This window comes from Amblyomma mixtum, chromosome 3 (genome assembly GCF_055824585.1).
Source record: "Amblyomma mixtum isolate Tamu chromosome 3, ASM5582458v1, whole genome shotgun sequence".
Taxonomy (NCBI): domain Eukaryota; kingdom Metazoa; phylum Arthropoda; class Arachnida; order Ixodida; family Ixodidae; genus Amblyomma; species Amblyomma mixtum.
The window spans coordinates 338,282,606-338,303,563 of NC_143014.1; the positions used below are offsets into that span (position 1 = coordinate 338,282,606).

The 20,958-nt window shown below is 46.3% G+C and overlaps 1 long non-coding RNA gene across 1 annotated transcript in view; it reads left to right on the forward strand.

Annotated features, from left to right (window-relative positions):
* LOC149356095 (uncharacterized) overlaps positions 1-20,958 on the forward strand; it is a 37,185-nt gene that overhangs the window by 8,985 nt on the left and 7,242 nt on the right. The window contains exons 2-3 of the long non-coding RNA XR_016289358.1: positions 1,887-1,946; positions 18,810-18,838. This is a non-coding gene — a long non-coding RNA (uncharacterized LOC149356095). The remainder of the gene's footprint in view (positions 1-1,886; positions 1,947-18,809; positions 18,839-20,958) is intronic.

Here is a 20,958-nt window from a genome sequence, read left to right on the forward strand (position 1 = left end):
ACGTGTTTTCGAATAAACTTCCAGTTGTTACCTAGCGCTCCTGTCATCTACTCTTTCTGTCCGTGTTTTTCGCGCTAAAATTTTGCAAGATGTATGTTAACCAACTCGCCCAGTATGGAGTACTTTTAAAGAAACATCACTCATCACCGTTTGTTAATCTTTCTTGCATTGCAAGAGAGACAGTGGAGAGTGGTTTCCCTTGCCATGTTTCTTTCCAAACAACTTCCCTTCAAAAACCACCTCTATTTATAAATGTGCTTTCCCTTACAGGCATTCTCTGATTGATATTGGATTTACAGCGTTCAGTCTAAGCAATCGCAACCATCTGTGCGATTCTCTGAACGGGAGTATGAATCACACAGCCAAGAAAGCACTATTTCATGAGAGAGAAGCAAGCAAAAATAAAAACTAAGAGGAAAAGCATACTGCATTTTAGCCAAAAGAAAAAAATGTTCCATTGAACATTCCGTGTCAGCATTTCACTTTATTGTGTTAACTAGGATGTTAGCAAAGGCCATCAATAGATTCAAGGCCAACTCAAGGTGCAACTCATGGTTGAGGGTTAAATGATGAAGTGGCTTACGCAGCAAACTAGATTGAACAACGAAAAAAGATGGAAGCACTGCATTGCGAACAGGGTTTCATTTTGAGTGGTGAAAAGGTAATTATATCACCGTGCTGGTTACTTTTACTCTGTTTAATGTAAGAGATGTTAAGTAATAGAAAGTGTACAAGACGTGGCCTCTTTATGTCGGCACATTTCTGAAACCAATAGGCCTGGTGCGCTTGAAATTTTCAGTGTCCAGACAAAAATCAAAATAAATGAATTTAATAAATAACCGCATATACTTTCATAAATATGCTTATAATTAGAAGAAAAGTGATCAATTGACCCGGCAGATAATTGTGAAAGAGCACTTCCATATTTTGCACTAGTATGTTTGTGCACTTGGTGCTAGAACTTCTGTTCGCGGAACCCAACAAAAGAAATGGTTTGTGATGTGGTTGACTTACGTCCGCTATGTCTACGCATCTTCCGGTTAGTAAGTTATTGCAATCACACTCTGCATTGTCTGCACATGTCTGCATTGTCAGCTTATCTTGTTGGTCCCCTGCAGCATCATCGGGCATATGACGCCTTTAGAAAGTAGAATAAAAATAAGAAAAGAAAACTATCTCCTAAGTGAGAATCGAACTCGTGCCGCCGGCGTGACGGCGTGACATCACACCCGAGCTGAATAGCAATTGCTATGACGTGCATCAGGAAAAATGATGGAAAGAGAGGCACGTGAGAGATTTTAAAGCTACTGCGCCCTTTCCATTCAACAAGAACCCTTCCTTTCCTCAAAACACTTGCTTTCGCATATCTCAGTGTGAGCAGATTTGTGCCCGTAGAATTTTTACTTTGATCACTTGATGCCTCAATATATGCTAAACAATTTGCATTTTCACTGTGATCAACGTATCCGCCGTTTTATTTTTTGTTTGTAAGAGACGCTATTTTCATCGAACCCTGCCGTGAGACAATGAAGCTACGGCGCTCTGTGGTTCATTTAGCAGGAATGGTGCATTTTTTTTTAACGGAGCTGAAACTCAAAACCGCCAGTTAATATGACCCCTGCGGCTGGATAAATGTTATTCCACGGCTCCAAGAACAAAGATGCTTGAAGCCGCGATCTTTTCTTTCGAATCACAAAAGTCAATTTTTAGACTTCGCAGATGGAAAATCTATCATTTTCCACGTGCTCTTTGAACAAATTAATGCAGAATTGAAAGGCTTTGTATTGCCGATCAAACGTCTTTTTGTTACGTGCGAGGAATGTCCTGACTGCTCGTGTAGACTGCTTGGTGCAGGAGACGGTACAAAGATATGTACAATGATGCAGGCACAAGACCGAAGCCGGAAAACCCCTCCTTCTCCGCCGGGCGAGTGAAGTTCCATCGCGGTGAGTGGAAGGTCTTCTACTTTGGTGGATCGAGCTCCCCTTCTGGAGGTAGAACGAGGCCCACATTCTGGTGTGCTTCAACACATAATCAGCTCGGTTATTCTTCTCTTTAACACTTTCGTTACTGAGGACGAGCTGGGTTCGTCCACTCAGTCTGTACTGCTCCCCTCGAAGACGACGTGGGCACGTCGAAGTTCGCGTAGGCCCCAACTTCCTACCGAAGAGGAGCTTTATTGTGTCTTGTTTACGCTGCCATCAGCGCGTGGCGTTGATGGCTAAATGAGGACGAGAATGGTCTGAATTCTCATAACAGCCTAGCTACGGCGACTTGTGTAGCTACCGTTACAGCGGGGGTTAACCTGTCTAAGAAACAGGCCTAAAACGAAGATTTATGTCGATGCCTAAATAAATTCATCTAAAAAAATCAGTCTTTTTTTACAATGAGGATGATGTCACCGAGTCGTGCTTCAGTTCGGAGTGCTCGGATTTTGTAAGTGGCAGCATTTCGGCGTGGGCATTCCAGCGGCATTTATAGGTGGAAATAAGATGTATCTGAACGTTAGGCTTAATGTAGTTAAGATTCGGGACGCTGAAAACACATTCAGCCTCGCAACCCAGAAAAGAAAGCGTCTTTTCGCACTGTTAGATCTCAATACGTTCCGGTTAAGAAAGTGAGGATGTCCTTCTGTTTTGCGCCAGCTGTATTCGGACGTCACTTTCCTCGGTGCCTATAGGGACCTGCTTCACCTGCTACAAAAAGCACACGAAGAGAGACCCGGACGTGGCACGAGGAGAAGGGTGCCTCAGTGCGAAGGAAGCTGCATCGACATACCATAAGGTTCACTGTATTGAGGCGTTGTGCTCAGTACCCTGGTTTGAGATATTCTATACAAAAAAGCAACTCGTTCGCAGAGCAAACTACTTTTCTTGCTGGCGGCAGTGCGTAAAAGTGGACTTTCTAGACAAGCAAGGAGATTGTACAGTGAAGATGAACTTTCGTACAAGTTTATTAGTGAAGCCCAATTTTCAAGGCGAGTGCCGACTGAGCACACGCTGGACATTCGTGTAACCGTAGTCCGTATAACTTGGCAAGTGCCCTAATATCTACCATCCGGGCCCGAAAGGTGTCTGAAAACGATTACTACCTGCATCGAAGGTCTTACCTTCGATATGCTTTCGAAAAGAGAACTTAAACTGAAGCTGAAAGAAGAATCTCATAGCAAATGCCAGGGAACACTTCAGCGTTCATTTAGCGATAGAAGAAAGTTACGGTAACTCATTCGCGCGTCTCACCAGCGCTGGGGCTTCGCGGCTTCATCTGTTTGGCTTCAAACTTGCGCTGTCTGAGCTCGCGATATCCCAGGTGCTTCCGTCGCATAGGCTTAGCGTCGTTCGCATTCGCTGTGGGATCGCACCGTCGAGCTTGGCGCTTTCCTGTTTGGTGCAGACCTCTGGAGCCCTCACATCAGGAGGCGTATCCATTACTGAGCACCTGCGCATGCTCGCGATATCAACTTTTTTTGTTACCTGGTAGATGAAGGAGGTGAGTAATGCGATAAAATATTCCATGATACCAGGCAAAATATTACGGCTTAGAAGGCTAAATGAGAACTTCTAGCTGTAAGCTTAACAAAACATTTCCAAAGGTAAGCGCGAAGAACCAAACGGATGGATGGGCCGATAGCATGGGATTCGCTGCCGGCAGAATTTTCTCGATTGTTCTTTGGGGTTCGTGAGGCTTATCTGAGAGCTGCGGATAGGTTCGGTGGCAGTGCTTCCGGACTTACGCAGTCTGACTGTCTGCCGCGCAATATTCGCTGTCTGTCTGAGACCGTCCCCAAAAACCGACAACGCAGGGTGGTTACGAGACAAAAAGGAAGCGGTAAAATAGTGAAACAATTTTTTTTTCACAGTAGCACTCGTTACGTCTATTTCACAGTGATAAAAGCAGGGCTCTCGGACCTGGCAGTATTCGTTTTATTCGTGTGTGGAAGATTTCTGAAGTCACGCTAGTGTGAAAAACTTCAAACAGAACAAGGTTATACTGCGTTTAGAAGCAAACTACGGATTCATAATTTTCATAATGTAATATAGCAACGTAATGTTCATAATGTAATTTAGTAGTCGCGCACCGTCCTCGTCGCAAGTGTGTTGTTTTCTTGAGGCGGGTCGAGTGAATGGAGCAGAAACTAAGCGGCTGCTACGTGTCGAAAGGGAATTTTTATTAACCAGAGTCGCTGATGAATTTCGCGGATTCCCAAGGGACCGAGAAAACACCCGAAAGATCGGAAAGTTGGAGAAATGAAATAGCACCAAACAAATAATTTCGATTTCTAATTGCCACAACGGTGGCGCCAAAGGTTTTGTGCGCATTCTGAATCTTTGCATGACTCAATATCTCCCTGCGTCTCGAGTGGCCAGGTGACGGGCGGTGGACACCTTCAAGAGCGCGTGTTCGATGGCTGCCGTGTCTTCGTCGCGTCGCCCACGAACGAACGGGATGCGACAAAGTACAGACAGGAAAGCGAACCCGCTGCAGCAGAACCTGCTCGGCTCCCACGTACGCAGGGCCCGAAACAAAAAGGCGGAGAAAACAATACAGAAAAAGACGACAAACTACCCAAGGAAGCTCTTCGTCGGCACTGACTTTCGCAATTAGGGCTATAGACTACAGCTTAAAAGTGGACTCAGAACCGGTCATAGCTTTTATGCCGTAAGCGATGGCTTGCGTACCAAGAGACAAGTGTTGGCTGTTATCGAAACGCCAGTTTTCAGTTTGGGACATAATCCGGGGCTACGCCACGTTCAGTCGCAGGTACGAGCTTCACGCTTTGAAAAGCAGTGGGAATTTCCTTTTCTTTCATCGTTTCCGTGAAGCCATACGCCTATCACTTTTTACGCTGCTGTCTTCTAATACATTCGAAACAACAGGTCTCGGCAAGGGTGTCTTTCATGAACGTGATTACTTTTCAAGTTTGTGCAGCGAGAATGTCTGAGACCGGTACAAGGTCGCAGCAACTCGCATACTGTGCCACCCAGCGGATAATACAAGCTCCGTCAATTAAAAGGCTCCTTCTTAGCTTCAACTCCGCTTTACTGTATAAAATTTTCGATCTCACTGGAAGTTTGAGTTAGCGAGGTTTGACTATGCACATTACACGGCCGCTCTTCTATTGGAAGCGGTGAAAGTGAGGTCCGAAATATCAAGCGATGCGATCACTTGTGATGCGAACGTAATTTCTGTCGCGCTTATACCGGGTGTGTCAGCGAACACTTAAAAATTCTTCAAAATCTTGGGTATAATATAGCGAATAATAGGTGTAGGATATCACTCTCTGCACCGGCGGACAAAATATTCTGCAAAAACCCTCTATCTATCCAGGCAATAAACAAAACTACTAATGAACTTTTTAATTATCGTATCTGAGTGGTTAGTCCCAATTGGGACTTTGATGCCGTGAATAAGACGATGTCTACTCCACCTTGGGGTGATTCCCCTAAACATTTGACTAAGACGATGTCATATCCGTTCTTAGAAATCACAGCGCATAAAAAGGACAGGGATTGCATAGAACTGGATGCGACACGCGTCTGTCCCGTCTAATTCAGTTTTGTTCCTGTGCTTTTTTGCGCTGTTTTCTAAGGACTGTTACCAACTAGCCCAAACCAAGCTACCAATGTCACATCAGTTTTTGAAAGAAAAAAAAAACTCTATTCCTGAAGCCCTGCAGCGCCGCGAACAAATCCGACGTTTTTTCCCGCACGCGACCGAAACTGAGCGCACGAGGAGCGGCGGAAGTATGGCGCGAATGAAGCGTCCGTTAGTGGCGTGCCTCACTGAATGCAGCGCACAATTCCAAACGCGTGTGCTAACTTCCCTCGCTAGAAAACCCAGGCTCTGTTGGGATCGAGTAACGTGGTCGTGGTCGGGCCGGAGAAGAGATGAGCAAGGCCGGAGACGGGGTTACGAGGAGAAAACAAAAAAGGAAAAATTTATACAGAATATTTACATGATTTACAAGGAAGAGCAACTGAGAGTGCCTCTCGGTGGAAGGGAGCTTCTTCGCCAACGGGAGTCTCTCGGTTTTATATGGTCTTGTTTCCTTCAAATCCCTGCATAGAGGCTGGGCCTACTGAGGAAGGCGAGTCTTGAAACGTTCACCTCTGCACTAATCACGCACTCTCACTCACAAGTTGGCATGCCCTCGTCATATTATGAGCTTCAGGATGAAGGGGATGCCATCTATGGAGACAGCACGAGTGGCGTTCCCACGACCTGCAGGTGGCCGCATGCGGGACTTGCGTTCCCCGGGTCTGCAGGTGGGTGCACTTGTTCCCAAGGCTGTGTGCAAGCCCACGCGAGGTAGGGAAGCCGCTCGCCTTTGACTTCTCCTTTGACGATTGATGACATGAGGTGCATGACACGCGGGTTTTCTCGGCTGGGTCAGTTACGGCTGTCCTTGGCAATCTTCGCCATGCACTGTTCCCGCAGTGCTTGCTGTCGCCGCCGCCACCGTGGTTTCCCCGGTCAAGGGAGTCCGCGTGCTAATCGACTTAGGCTTGGGGGGGGGGTGTGCCTCTCATTTATAACAGCAGCACCGCCGCCAGACAACGCATCCGGAAGATGGCTGCTCCTACGCAGCTCGGATGGCTGGACGTGCGAGAAGGGGCTCAAGTTCTGCACTCCTCCAGGCCTCTCTTCATCGGCTGTGGATGTCCAGCTCCAGGGAATTTCTCCGGGACCCGAGCCATATGGAATAACAAACGCCAAGCCACACAGGAAAATCAAGCTCTGTCTGAAACCCAACCGTCCCGCCGGGCCAAATGAAAACAAAACTGATTACACATTACACCCCTCTAAGTAAAACCTGAAATGAAACGAAATTTTCCTCCACGAGCACGAAGTGCGTAGCCGATGCAAGGTTCAGGTGTTCGTACCTCTTCAAAGTGTTGTCATAATTCATGAAACTTCAAGGCAGAGGAAAATAAGTTGGTCTGCTAATCGGTCGGACAAATTGAAACTATTCTCGATGTCACTCGGGCACGAAGGAATCGACCGAGAGGTCAGACGAAGGCTTTCAATTTTCCCTCATGCTACTTTCTATTCGCAACTACCAGAACTGCCCATGTCGTCTTTCTTGCGTCCGGCATGGCAGCAGAGGACATAAATGTGCAAAACTTACACAATAACACTGCAGATGTAAAACCGTACCACAATACTGAATTCGGCTAATGGGGTAGTATATTTACCTTCTCTTGCGAGCTTCGTATGCTACAATGTCCAAGAGAAGCCTCGTTCGTGCTTCCCTGTCAGCAGACCCTATAGCACAGAACAGTCAGCGCAGGTAACGTTTGTAGGCCAAGCCTTAAAACGAACCTGACAAAATTAAATTTTGAAGTAATATCATAGCGCCCATCCGAGCATCTACGCCACAATGGCCCACGAACTACTTCATTGTAATCCCGCACGTCAGCGGACACTCTCACAATTCGCAGCGCAGCTAAACCTATATGCAAGTGCCTGCTGCAACGCACTTTTCTCAAAGCTTTAAACATTACTGATTCCATCAAAGAACAAACATGGCTAGATAACTGCGGGTGAGACCAAATCTCACAAATGAAGGCGTTCCCGATACACGAAACTGCGCTAATCATGGGTTACATAAAAATAAAACGTATTTAAGCTTTATCATTACGGAAAGAAAGGACGAAAATTACAAAATTCCTCGCAGGAAAAGCTCAAACTTCGTTTCCTTCCCTTTTTATTTTTACAGTTGACCAAATGGATAAAGCGAAAATCAAACAGTAACCACAAGAAGCACTTAGTGCTGGAATTCTGGGTTGCGATTCAAAGAGTCCCCTGATCCCTATTCTTAAGACGTGCTCTGCGCGCACGCGGTCGGACCACCAGGACACCATCTAAGGTTTCCCAAAATTTGAGAGGCTGTTTAGTTCCGCCTCTACTAGATGGACGCTACCTCCTCTTTCGGTTCCCCGCATGTTGTGTTACCCTCCGGCTTACGCGCGCTTTGCGGCGCACTTTTGTCTGGTGGCTGCGCGCTCTTTTCCTTAGCAAGCAGTAGGCGTCACATGTCTCATGACAACCCTTGCTGCGGTCCCACAATGGAGCAGGTGGCTTACGCCCAGCGTGCGCGCGCTTAGTTAACTTGGCCTTCCTGCGACGCCTCCGAACTCTTGAGCGCCGCGGTGGCAGTTCCGAGAAATTAGGCGGGGTCCTCAAATGTAGAAGCTTGATACGCACTTTCTGCTTCACGCGTGGCCGTTTTTCGGAAACTTCACCTTTTGCCTTTCCTTGGCCCTCAAAAGCTCTCCTGTTGCCAACAGGCCCTAAGCTGCCGGCCTTTGCCTTAGTCAACGCATCAATTCCCAAAGGATCGTCGTGTTCGCGAATTTTCTTGCGCAGCGAGGCCACTTGCGTTTTGCCCAGAGTGCCAGGCGACGGCCCACCTGAACTACCTCTCGATCCCGTTATTTCCGCTGACCACGATGGTTCGCTCTCTTGCGGTCTGTCTCTAGCCGCTGCGATTTTGCGTACACTGAGCTGCTCTTTGTGTAGATGCACCACATGACTGCATTCATCGCTTACAATCACACTGAAAGCTGGCGCTATCCGTGTGCCACTGCCCGTCGGAAAGCCAAAACAATTTGCCTCCATTTCAGATTCTGCTGAGCATAACAGTCGCTTTCCTGAATTCTGCATTTTGGAGCAACGTCATTGCCATTCCGGATGACAGCAACAATCTGAGCGGCATCGCCTTTTAAACCTTTCATTGCGCTCTAGCTTGGCGCTTCAAAGTTGCCGTCAGGTGATGCAGAGTTAAGCAGGAGACACATTTCCGCAACGCGTCCGGCGCGCCGCTCCGGTCGCCGCTTCCGAACTGCCGCACCACAGCAAGCAGGGGCACACGGAGCGGCAAGCACTGCTGCGCCGCTCTACCCAAGCTCCGCCCACAAGCGGTGTCGCCTTCGCCGCCGCGCAGCAGTGCCGAGCGCTGCTTGGCTTGGTGTACAAATATTGCAAGAAAAGACAGCATCGCCTTGTTATCAGAAAGACTGCCAGCTATACTAGAGCGGCGACAAAGTATGCCTGCTTATGTTGCGAGCTTTCGGCAACGGCACCGATCGCGAGCGCTCCGGGCGACGGGCTCTGCTGCTGTCTGTCTGCCGTGGTCGTCGCTAGGCTTATAGCCTGCTTCGCATCGAAGCGGCAGGGCCTGGCGCTTCGGAAGTCGCCTGCGCTATAATTCCAGGCCTATTTTTCACTCCGCATTGCGGTCAACAGCATCATCTCACAATAAAATAATAGTATGGTCAATTTCCACGGCGCCTTCAGCAGCGGAGCTAGCGGGCGCCAGTCGAGCCGGATCACAGCGTCGGGCCAGCGGCAGCTGCGAGGCGGTTCTCGCAACAAATTCGCTCGTACCACAGTTGTCACTCTTACCAGCAACTCGGTATTGCCCAATGACCCAGAAAAATGATATATTTTCTAATTTCCCTATCCCAGGGTTTATTATTTACGTAAAGAACACTCATTATCTCCTTTTTGTGACGCCGGCAGACGGGATCCATGCTGGCCGGCCGGCAGGCTCGGCTTACTTCACGTTCGCACAAGAAAATACAAAACAGCCATGCTACCAGAAAGGATGCTTCGTAGATTCGAGCAACGACAGCATGCCTGTGCTTGAGTGGATCTTTCGACAACGAAATCGCCTGCGGCAACGCCGGGAGACGAACTGCGCGCTGGTCCCCGACTGCCCTAGTCGCCGCTAGGCCTGGTGGTTTCGCATCGACGCCGCAGCCGAGGGCTATTCGGGACTAATCAGCGCTCAAAAAAGGTGCTACACTCGGCACCCCTTGTTTGTTCTCCCAAATCCGGGACTGTCTGAACGAAGACATGGTGTTCGGTGAAAACAGCGCTGTCATACTAACCCTACAATTCAGCAGCCGACACACCGCTCACCTCTGTACCTCTGTCGTGCTCACCTGTGACGTCGCGAACTCGTCGTCATCGTGACGTTGGCGCTCTGCGCGCTCGCATTGGCTGCCACTGCCCGCCGGAGCGGCGTGCCGGACATTCGCCGGACGCGGTGCGCCGGACATATCTACGCGGTTTGATGCGTCCGGCAGTCGCCGGCTGGCCGGAGCGGCGCCTCCGGACGCGGCGCGCCGGACCGGATTCGGAGCGCCCGCCTGACATGTGTCCCCGCCTTTACACCCATTTCCGCGAAGCTTTCCCTCTGCGCCCTGGAAGTCATCGACTACCCAGCGGCCGGCAGAGGGAAGTTTTCTTACTCATTCGGTGTGGTGGCATACGTGCTGACTGCTTTGCGCTCGAGCTTAAATATCAGCTTCTTGTGCAACAACGGCATCTACCTTTGGGCTTGAAGCGACCGTGTCTCGCATTTCTTTGTTGCTCGCGTTTCCGGCCAAACCATCCCTTACGGCTTTGTTATGGACATCCTTTTCCTCTGCCTTTAAATCGACAGATCAGGCCGCCGTTTCTGCTGAACTGGAAGTTCTTTCTGGGCTTATACCTGCCTTGTCGTTGCTGTCTTGCGCAACTGTTGTGTCCTTAGCTGACCAAGCGGGGTTTCCTGGCTACTAGCTGAGACTCCGTTGGGAGCTCTACCTGCTGCCATCACTGAAATCTGAGTAGGCCTCTACACTAAGCCGAAGAAGGGAAAGAGGGCACTTTTCGCTATTGCACAGTTGTCCGCCTCCTCGTCTGAGAGGCGCGCTTATACGCCGCCGACGTCACCTGTGAGAATGGCCACCAACATAATTGACCGTTCGGCCTGGTCTAGCTGTTCCTCTACGCAGATGTGTTCAAAATAAGCGTGAAAACCTTTGAAATTTCCTTCTTTTATAAATAATCTCAAATGAGCTCTCGCTGTTTGCCATTTGAGGAACTAAACCCTACGTATGACCTCGTGCTTTTCTCGTTGACGTATTTCCTCTAACTCAGCCAGTCACCTACGAAACTGCTCCTGCCATTCAATTTCTTGCTCGCAGCGGAGCCTTCATCTTTCCTGCTGCTGAAGCAGCTTGCTCTTCTCTTTCTCCTCTCGTAGTTTTCGCCTTTCGTGCTCCTCTCGTTTCTCTTTCTCGAGACGAACCCTTAGTGTTTCTCGCTTCGATTTTCGTTTTCACAATCATCTCCCACGTCTCGTCTGCCTCCTCGATTGCCACCTCCTCCGCCCGCATAACATCCAAAATTGCTTCCCGCGTTAGAGTGGGATCTGCTGATATGCCCAGTACTTCTAGAATTTCAAGGAGGTCCTCTATCTTGACCTAGTCGATCGCGGATTATACCTCTTGCCGCTAATTCCCGCTAAAACACAAGCCTGAGCTTTTATCGAACAAAATAAAAACTGTCAAAATTTCACACCCCAGAACTCCAAAATCCCACTACTAACATCTGACTGTGCTAGTGCGGTTTGGCTAAATGAATGGGAAACATCGGGCACTCATCCTGCGGAGACACAGCTGACGGCGTCGGTCCCGTAGCTGCCGGGGCCGTTGGAGCCGGTGACTTGGACATCTGATCGAGCCATCCAGAAATTGGGAGGCAGCTTCTATCACACCGGTGGCAACCAGTTGTTGGGATCGCGTAGCTCGGTCAAGCCCGAGAAGGGACGAGGTATGCCGTAGAAGGGGTTACGAGGAGAAAGGAAGAAAAACTTTATACAGACTGTTTACATGATTACAAGCAAGAGCAACTGAGAGAGCCTCTCAGTGGAAGGGAGCTTCTTCGTCAACGGGTTGTATGGTCTTGTTTCCCTAAAATCCCTGGATGGAGGCGGGGCCTGCTGAAGGCGAGTCTTGAAACGTTCACCTCGGCACTAATTACGCAATCTCTCACTCACAAGTGGGCATGCCCTCGTGATATTATGAGCTTGAGGATGAGGGGGATGCCATGTATGGAGGCAGTGCCAGTGGCATTCCCACGATGTCCAGGTGGCCGCAGTTGTGTTTCCCGGGTCTGCAGGTCGTTGGCCGAGTGCACCCCCCCCCCCCACACACACACACACGCGCACGCGCAAATGGCCTGCAGATGCACCCATTAGGTCTCTGAAAATCGACGTTCCCGTAACTGACGATGGCTATAATTTTACGAAGCAGTCGATAACGCCGTCGCAGTCAAAGCTGAGCGCCGAGGTTCTTTAGCGAGGGAAGTTAGCACACGCGTTTCGAAATGGGCGCTGCATTCATTACGACATGTCGCCAGCGGACGCTTAGCTTCCGCCATACTTCCGGCGCCCTACTTCCGCCATACTTCCGCCATACTACAACTCGTTTAGTGTGCCAACCAGCGGATAATAACAGCCCCATCACTTTGAAGGCTCGTTTTTAGCTTAAATTCAGCTTTTTTATATCAAGATTTTGTTCTCCCTTCAAGTTTGAGTTAACGAAGTTACACTTTAGACAATATACGGCGGCTTGACTAATGGCAGCGGTGAGAATGAGGTCCGGTAAATCAAGCGATGCGATCACCTGCTATGCGTCCGCCATTTTAGTCGTTCTTATATATTTGGTTCTATGGGGTATCGCGGGTCCGCGAAAAACTACGAATAATCATGCATGCGCGAAAAATGAGGAATAGAATTTTCGGTTAAATACTGTATAGGAAGGAAGTCGTAAGAGACGTAGTTGTTGGACGAGGACATACGAGAAGCTGAATTTGCATAAACAAAAACAGAAAGCCCAATGTACAAAAGATAAAATCGGTATTCTGTAAAAAAGATGGCAACCGGCATTTACTTTCGCAGATTTCGTATCTTTAAATCCTGGAATTCTGTGCAAGGAAAATTATGTGCGGCGTATTGAGCATACATTTTCTTCAAACAGTGGGATTGTCACTACCTACACGCTGTTTTGTATAAAGCAGTAAGTTGCAAAATATCTTAATTATATGGCCCTTAAATGCATTTCGTTTAGAACCCCAAAAAAAAGCCATTCGGTCCCACAAAAGTCTCCGTTTAATGTTGTAAGGCAGTGCAGAACCAGTCCAAACCAGTCGAACATGTAGAAACTAGGATTGAAGATTTCCTGGTGGCTCTCTCTTTAAACACTTTAGTGTCATCTTTGAAAGCTTTAACCTTCTTTATATGATACAGTGGACTAGCCTCTCGTTAGGCACCGGGCGTATACCACACAAATAATGCGCCATTACCAGCTAGCGTCTATGCTCGAGGCGAATAGAGAGAGCGTTCACTAATACACTCTAAACGTATTCTGAAGACGCAGCATTGCGCCGTATGACTGGTCCAGCCTCGAGGGCGCGATGCATGAGTTGAACTGACGGCGATGCGCTCCACTGGGCCTGGCTTGATATCCTCCAGCACTCTAGTAATTATTACATGGAGCAGCAGCCTTTAAAAGTGTCAAGGTGAATTAGCGAACTGATTATGTACGCTTATTGTGGTTGCTTTATTCTAGTAACAAAACTCTGCCTTGCAGAAATTTTAGAGTTAAGTGTGCACACATTATTTATGGTCAGTACAGCAGTATCCTTACAGCACTGCCTAGCTACATCAAGCACAGTACTCCATCTGACAAAATGCATAGCAGCGATCCAATTCATGGCAAGGTCCTGCAATAGACCAACATAATACGATGACACAGAACCTGCTGTCTTCCCGCTAGACCCGTAGCTTGGTTTCAACCACCGTCCCTGGTCTACAGGACTGTGCCCTCTTTGGATCATTGAAGTGGCATCGAAAACCAGCCTTACTGTTATCCTACTTGAGTTCTAAATGGCGCCGAAGATTTCCGGCATTTCGTACCACTTGCCAGTCTTGGTCACTGCTAATCACGAACATTTGAAAAGCTTTAGCAGAGACGATTTTAGAGCTTAAATTTCAAATGGTAATTTTTGAAGTTTTTCTAGCCTACAAGGGACTTTGCTTGTTTTGGGCTATTTGATATCATCGCGACCAAAACGTTGGAAGCGGTTTTTATATAGACAATCGAGGAGCAGGAAAACCGCCATAAAATTCTTCATTGTTTCCTTTTTTATTCCTCAAAGATTAAGCATTGTGAGCTCTTGGCCTTTATAAGAGCTAGTAGTCATACTTACATCAGTAAATAAAGGTATATTGTTCTGAATTAATTTCTACCAACTGATGTTTTCCTTTGCTTTTTATTTTTATAAATTATTCTTCGCACTGCAAAATACCATCTGCAATCGCAACATCTCTACTGTAAAGCTAAACCAGACAGGCCTGCGTGACACGCTTTCCCTCGACTATTGTTTATTTTGTTTTGTTTTGTGTTCTCGAGAACCCTGTCTTCCTGCTTTATTTAGTTTACAGTACTGCAGGCCTTCGCGTGCTCCAAACAGGAGGTGCATACAAATAATAATAATATAGCACAACAATAGATCAGAGATATAGAAAAGAATATTGATGAGTGCACAAGACACCAAACCAGACAACCAGCTGTGAGAATTAATGGAGGAAAAGGGGGTTCACTCCTATAACAAAGAAATTCCTAAAACACATAAAGCAGCGATTATATGTAAAAATTAGCCATCAGTACAATATGAGTGCAGTAAAACATCAATATTCCAGAGATACAAAGACATATACAGTTCACAATGGCACGATAATGTCAATGATTCAAATGCTCTATAGTATAATACTGGTCAGTAGAGATTGAGGTAAATTGTTCTAATCTGTAATAGTGCGTGGGAAAAAAGAATATTTAAAGACGTTAGTTCAGGCATTGTAGAGAGTTAGAGAGTCAGCGTGACGGTGCCGTGTTTGGTGTGTCTTCAATCGCGCGACATTAAGGTCTTTACCAAGGCCTCCCTATCAATTAGAATCATAAAATATTATTTTCCTTTGTACAGGGTACAAGGATGGAGCAGCCGCAAGAACCTACTTCTACCAGTAGCTTGACGAAGTGACTGCCTCAACTCATGATAGCAAGAGAGGGAAAATTCGAAAGCCTCAATCAGAAGATAACAGAACAAAGCCATTATTGTGTGTTACAAGAAAGAAAATAGCACTGATAGGGTCACAACAGAATGAAAAGAAGCGCACTGAGTGCAAAAGCTTGGGTCATGATATTCACATTCTTATATACTGTCAGCACGATTACATATCATTCAAACATTTTTTAAGCAACCGGGCAATAGCTAGAAACATATCAGTACAGCTCTTGGGGAGAACCGCAAGGGTATAGTTAAATTATTGAACCGCATAGTACTTGTGCGGGGCATATGTATGTACCACACATCTAGAGCCGCCGTGGTGGCTCAGTGGCTATGGTGCTCGGATGCTTTCCCGACAGACGCGGGTTCGATCCCGGCCGCGACGGTTGAATTTCTTTGGACTAGAAATTCTAGAGGCCCGTGTACTGTGCGATGTCAGTGCACGTTAAAGAACCCCAGGTGGTCGAAATTTCCGGCGCCCTCCACTACGGCGTCTCTCATAGCCTTAGTCACTTTGGGACCTTAAACCCCATAAACCAACCAACCAACCACACATCTAGATGACGTGTGTTATACCTGAGGACGGTTTTCTTTAATGCAGAAACATTGTTGTAGACACGATTCTTTTTCACAGCTGCACAATACGATACAGTAAGTAGTTAATTACAACAACAATCAAATTTAATGACTTCAAATCTTTTCCAAAGTTCTATCTGGAAAAATACATTTCGTTACCTATCATTCTCAATACTCTCTGTTGTAAGCAATTTATTTAAGTTTTTTTTTCGGTCGTGCTTTCCCACACCAAATATGTCTGCGTGAACAATGCAAGGATCAGTGAGTACTTTGTACGGCAGTAGCTTAATCTTCTGCGGTAACACATGGCCTACATTTGTGCGTTATTCCAATAGGTGTGGAAACGTTCTTGTGGGCTCCGTGAACACATTGAAAAAAATAGGCTACTAGAAAAATTAACACTGATATTATGAAAATTATCATAATGAATTTTATTTTGTCCATGCGGTGAAAAGTGGTGTTGACTAATGGGAGATTTTTTTCTATGTCCTGGGTTGTATCACCGGTGATTAATAAACTTGAATGGTCGACAACACCGATTAATGAATCTGTGAGTTCGGATACAAGTTCAGTTCAGTTTATGGGTTTAACGTCCTAAAGCCACTCATGCTATGAGGGACGCTGTAGTGTAGGAGAGAGATAATTATGACCGCGTGGATATCTTTAACCTGCATGACATCGCACAGTACACCGATCTGAAGCGTATCGCATCTATTGAAAGGCGACCGATCAAAAAGATCAAAGGCGAAAAGATCAAACCCACGTATTTCGGGTCAGCAGCCCAGCGCAATGACCGCTTAATTGCTGCGGCGGATACTGTTCGGAAAAATGTAGTGCTTATAAGTTATATACAAGCAGAATAAGGTTTGCCTAAGAATACTTCCTTAAGGTACTGCTGTTTTTATCCTTTTAATTACGACAAAAAAAAAAGCTTTTTTCGTAACTTCATTACCTGATTCATTCGCAATAATCTTTTTCACGGAGAGCCATCTGACATCAGCTAGGCACCTTAAAACCTTATCACGATTGCAATTTAAATGTCTCCATAAATGCATTCTTTATTGCGGTGCAACATATGAAACTCTCAAGGCAATAAGGCGTAAAATCGATATTTGTGGTATATAGTTCATACAGAATAGGTGTCGCTCAAATTCGTTTTGAAGCACCGTGCGCTCAAGGAAATAGAAGCACTTAGCGTTGTCAGAAAAGGAATTTGGGGTACGCTTCCACCCTTCATCAGATAGTTTCAGCTATCTGCTGAAGGATTAGTGCATCTTCAGAAAAGGAACTTGTTCGGTGAAAATCGTGCTCAGCGTGATTTCTCACCGCACAATATCAATGTGGTGCTCCAAGAAAAAGACTATTCACAGGAAGAAGGCCAAAATTGTAAGGTTTAATGCCCCGAAAAGAGGCACCGATGAAAAAGCACCATGGTGGACGGCTGCAGACTTATTTAAACACCCGGGGTTCTTTAAAAGCGCTGAAATTCGACCGCACCCAAGCATTGTTTTCTTTATGCTTCAAGAAAGTACAGCCTACGCGGACGGGTTAGAGCCCGCTATCTTGGGGTCAGCAGCTGAACGCGAAAGCCATTGAGCCACGACGGTGGTTGGAAGGGGTAGCGTTTAAGTTTAATATAAAGATAAGTGTTTCTTTATTGCTAATTATAGACCTCTGATATTCCCAACCATTTTAAATGCTGAATACTGGCTGAATGCTAAGTAACACGACAGAGCAGTGCCACTATTGCATCATGGTTTAAGTTATTTTGCTCGAACACCATGCTAAAATGTGCTCCTTGCTGGTATTTCTAGCAATGTTGCTCCCCAGAATCATTATATATGTGTATGGTTTAAGTCTGAGAATGCCTCGTTCTCGAAACATATGTAAACAATTCACAATCTCTGTTTCTTTTCAGATCCCAATGAAAGTGAGTGGTCATTCTATTTTTTTGTTCAGCGCCGCATTCTGCTTTATGATCCATTTTATTCGCCTTTGTTGAATTGAACAACTTGAATTAGCTCAAACAACAGGGCAATTCTACAACTTCATGGTACTTAAGAGTCAGATGGCTCGCAAAGAGTCTTCATTTTCGCTCTTCAAAAGTATTTCGAGCGCTGTTTCTCGAAAAGTATCCTATGTTTTTCTTTAAGTGTAGTGTAGCCACGTTGTTCGCGTCATTAAGTTTGAATATTGTTTGATGTTTCCAGGTTCATGCAAAAGTAAGTGATATTAATTTTACTGTTTAAATGGCGCATTCTGCATTATGAGTTAGCTGATTCGCAATTTTTTAGCGGCACAACTTAACTTTACTGAACCACAAAAGGAGATAATCGATATACGCATATACATATACGAGGTGTTTCTGCGAAGGCGAGCAAATTTTGTTTTAAGACAGGATTTCCAGGTATGAAGGTGGCTTCTGCGGCACAATAATACCTGCGTTGGCGGACCTCAGGAAACATGTAAACAGTGTTCACTAGTTTACCGCGTAACTAATTTCTGAAAATTGTTTTAACTGTATAAGGCTACTGGTTGAAAATATTGGAGATTTGTAGCCGGTCGTTAGGAATATTCACACCAGTTTATGGAATTTCGAAAACGCCATTACTTTCGCCTCTGTGGCTCGACAATATTTGGTGGTGTCGTGAGAAAATACGTGTGCTTTCGAAAGCATGCAGGCAAAGCAACCCCTCCAGTTCACGTAACTAGTCAATAAAGCCATATTTTGTGGAGCCGCTGTGAGTACGCAAGCCGTCTTTTCGTAATTCTAAAAAAGGACTAATATGGCTATTACTAAAAACTGGCTACAAGCCTCTAATTACAACCAGTACCCTAATTTTTTTTTGCTAAAAAGGTATTTTTCAGAAATTAGTTAAGCTGCTTAGTATTCAACATCATGGGAGCCGGTCTCATTCCAATAACAGGTTTAACAAAAGAAACAGTCTTCTGTCTGTACCTACTCATGATGGCGCCAAACGACACCAAGATGGAGTTTTCACGTTACAGGGCCAAGTTACAGCAAGTGCCCCTCCTGAGCTGTTTTAATAAATAGCAGGAGTAGTGGCGCAGCAACCAAAAATGGTCTAATAATCCGGAGTAATGGCTAAATACGCATAGTGGACACAGAACCGCGTTTAAATTTCTTCGTCTTTCGTTTTTGTCTTCTTTGAAATAAGGGAGTAATTACTCAATGCTATCCACCTCATGCGCTGCCATCCGGTGAACTTGTGAATGCTTGAAACACAGGTGAAGAGATTATTTCTATCACCATCATCGTTAGTAGTAAGACTCAATTAATTCCTGCACGTTCTCATTCGCTTTTTTAGGAGCCGGCAGGCCTCTCGTCATGGAACCCGTAAGTCCTTGTTTCGTTATACTCTCGTACTGGTTCAGCGTTCGCGGCTATACTTTGCGGTCCTGGCTTGCCTAGGCTTCCGCTGACCTGTTTGCAGTTAGGCAAGAATTTTACGGGGGGACCACGCTGCAGAGACCTCTGCAAACCCAAGTGAGCCCTAGGAGCTTCCTTCGCTATTGCATCTCCGCCAGATTCAGTGGATGCACTAATCGCGACAGCACAACTAGCTCAGCGGGGAATTCTATTCCAACGAACGTCGCGGTAGATATACAGTGGGTCTCTTCAATTATCCACCTCTAGTTGCCTGTGCCCTACCCGTGGGTTGCCAAGGTGCAGAACCAGCCGCTCCTTTTTCTGGCGTTGCTACGCGCACCTCCAGTGGCTGCACAGAACCGGTTCGTTTTTCTGGAGCCGTTGCGGGCTGAGGACTGATGCTTGAGCGAGTTGGGATACCATTTGCAAGAAGAACAGCGTGAAATAGACAAGGACCAAGGACAAGGACATAATTGCACCGTAAAGCATTAGAATCATTTTGTTGCCTGCCAAGAAGAAATCATCTACTCCATTCCACTTTCGTGTGGAAAATAACACGTCGGCCAGACGGGCAGATGCCTGAACGAGAGCCTGAAAGAACACAATAACAATTTTCAGAATACAATCAAAGGGCATCTCGGTATCCACTGCCGAGGTTGTGAAAGCTAAACCTGCCAGCCATACTCACAACAGAAAAAAGTTTTGAGTACACACCCAAACACGCTAACTCGAGAAATTATTGGAGCCGCTCAAATCACCCGGTTAAAGGGCGCACGTGTCAGTAGTTGCTCCTTAGCATTGTCTGCCAAATAATTACAATTTCTATCTGCACGAAAGTAATGCTGTTTTACCATTTTGGCTTTTTTTAGTGTAGATGGACAAGTGTGCATCACCCCTATGTTTTGTTATTCCTATTTGGAGCCTGATCTATTTATTTCCACGGTCCAAGAAATAAGCCTTCAGTTGCAAGTCAGCGCCTGTCTGTGTTTATCAATCTCAGTCGTTGTCTATTTCTGCTATTCTAGAAAACAGTCGCACTTGTTAGGATGTTTTTGTGCTGGCAGCGCTCGCTTCGAAGCCATTTTTATATGGCCTAGAAGGGCCGGGGTACTTCGTGCGAAGTTTTCTACGATCTTAAGCTCGACAAACTCGCTACCTTCGACAAGGTTGCGGTGCACATCGCAAGTATCACCTGCAATGGCACCTTTTCCAACAGTTCGCGCTTTTTGTTTATCTGTTAGCTGTTTGTTTATTTACTCTGGTGCATGTGTTTGTGTGTGTGCGAGAGCGTGTGTGCGTTTGTGTGCGTTTGTGCGCGTGCGTGTCATCGATCAAACACAAGCGCTAGCTTCGTATTACAGTCGCATGCTTCGAATTCGCGTTCACGAAATATTTCTCCTGTTAAGTCGGTTAGACCCATCTAATATTAACATTATTAGCTAGGCCTTTCTCAAGAGCGGCCGGAAATTCCGCTGTGAGTACGCGATCTGACACGCGACTGTATGTATGCATACGGTCTAAGTGTGAAGTCCGATAGGAGCGTATAGGCTTCCTTGTTTTCTGCACAGCACATTTAAAGGCACATATTTTTTGAGACATGCTGAAAAAACTTCGATAAGTACCAGTTGCGTACATCTCTGCGCATTTGACTCAGTTAAGAGAAAAACTTCAGAACGCAGATCATCGAGCAAGCCCAAGCAAAAGTGAGGCGGCGACCCACGAGGGCGCATTATAGCGCCGTTTAACCGAGTGTTGGCTCTCGTCGGTGAAGCTGTTGCATACAGAATCGACAGCCAGCTAAATTTGTACACTGCACGCGTTTCCTAGAGAAAAACGTTCAACAAACTCATTTGAGCTTATATCGAGATTATGCCCACATCCCTTGCCGGCAGCAACTCCTGGCGGACGGGTGTCTACAGTTGGACGAAACGTACATTTATTCTTTTGCACTTACGACGCGCAGGAGGCAGTTGACGTACGTAGAATTCCCCGCGCTCACGTCAGATCTCAATCAACATGCAGGATTCATTGTCTGCGGTCGCATTACTGCGTGTTTACCCAACTCGCGATAATCCGAGAGCACGGCG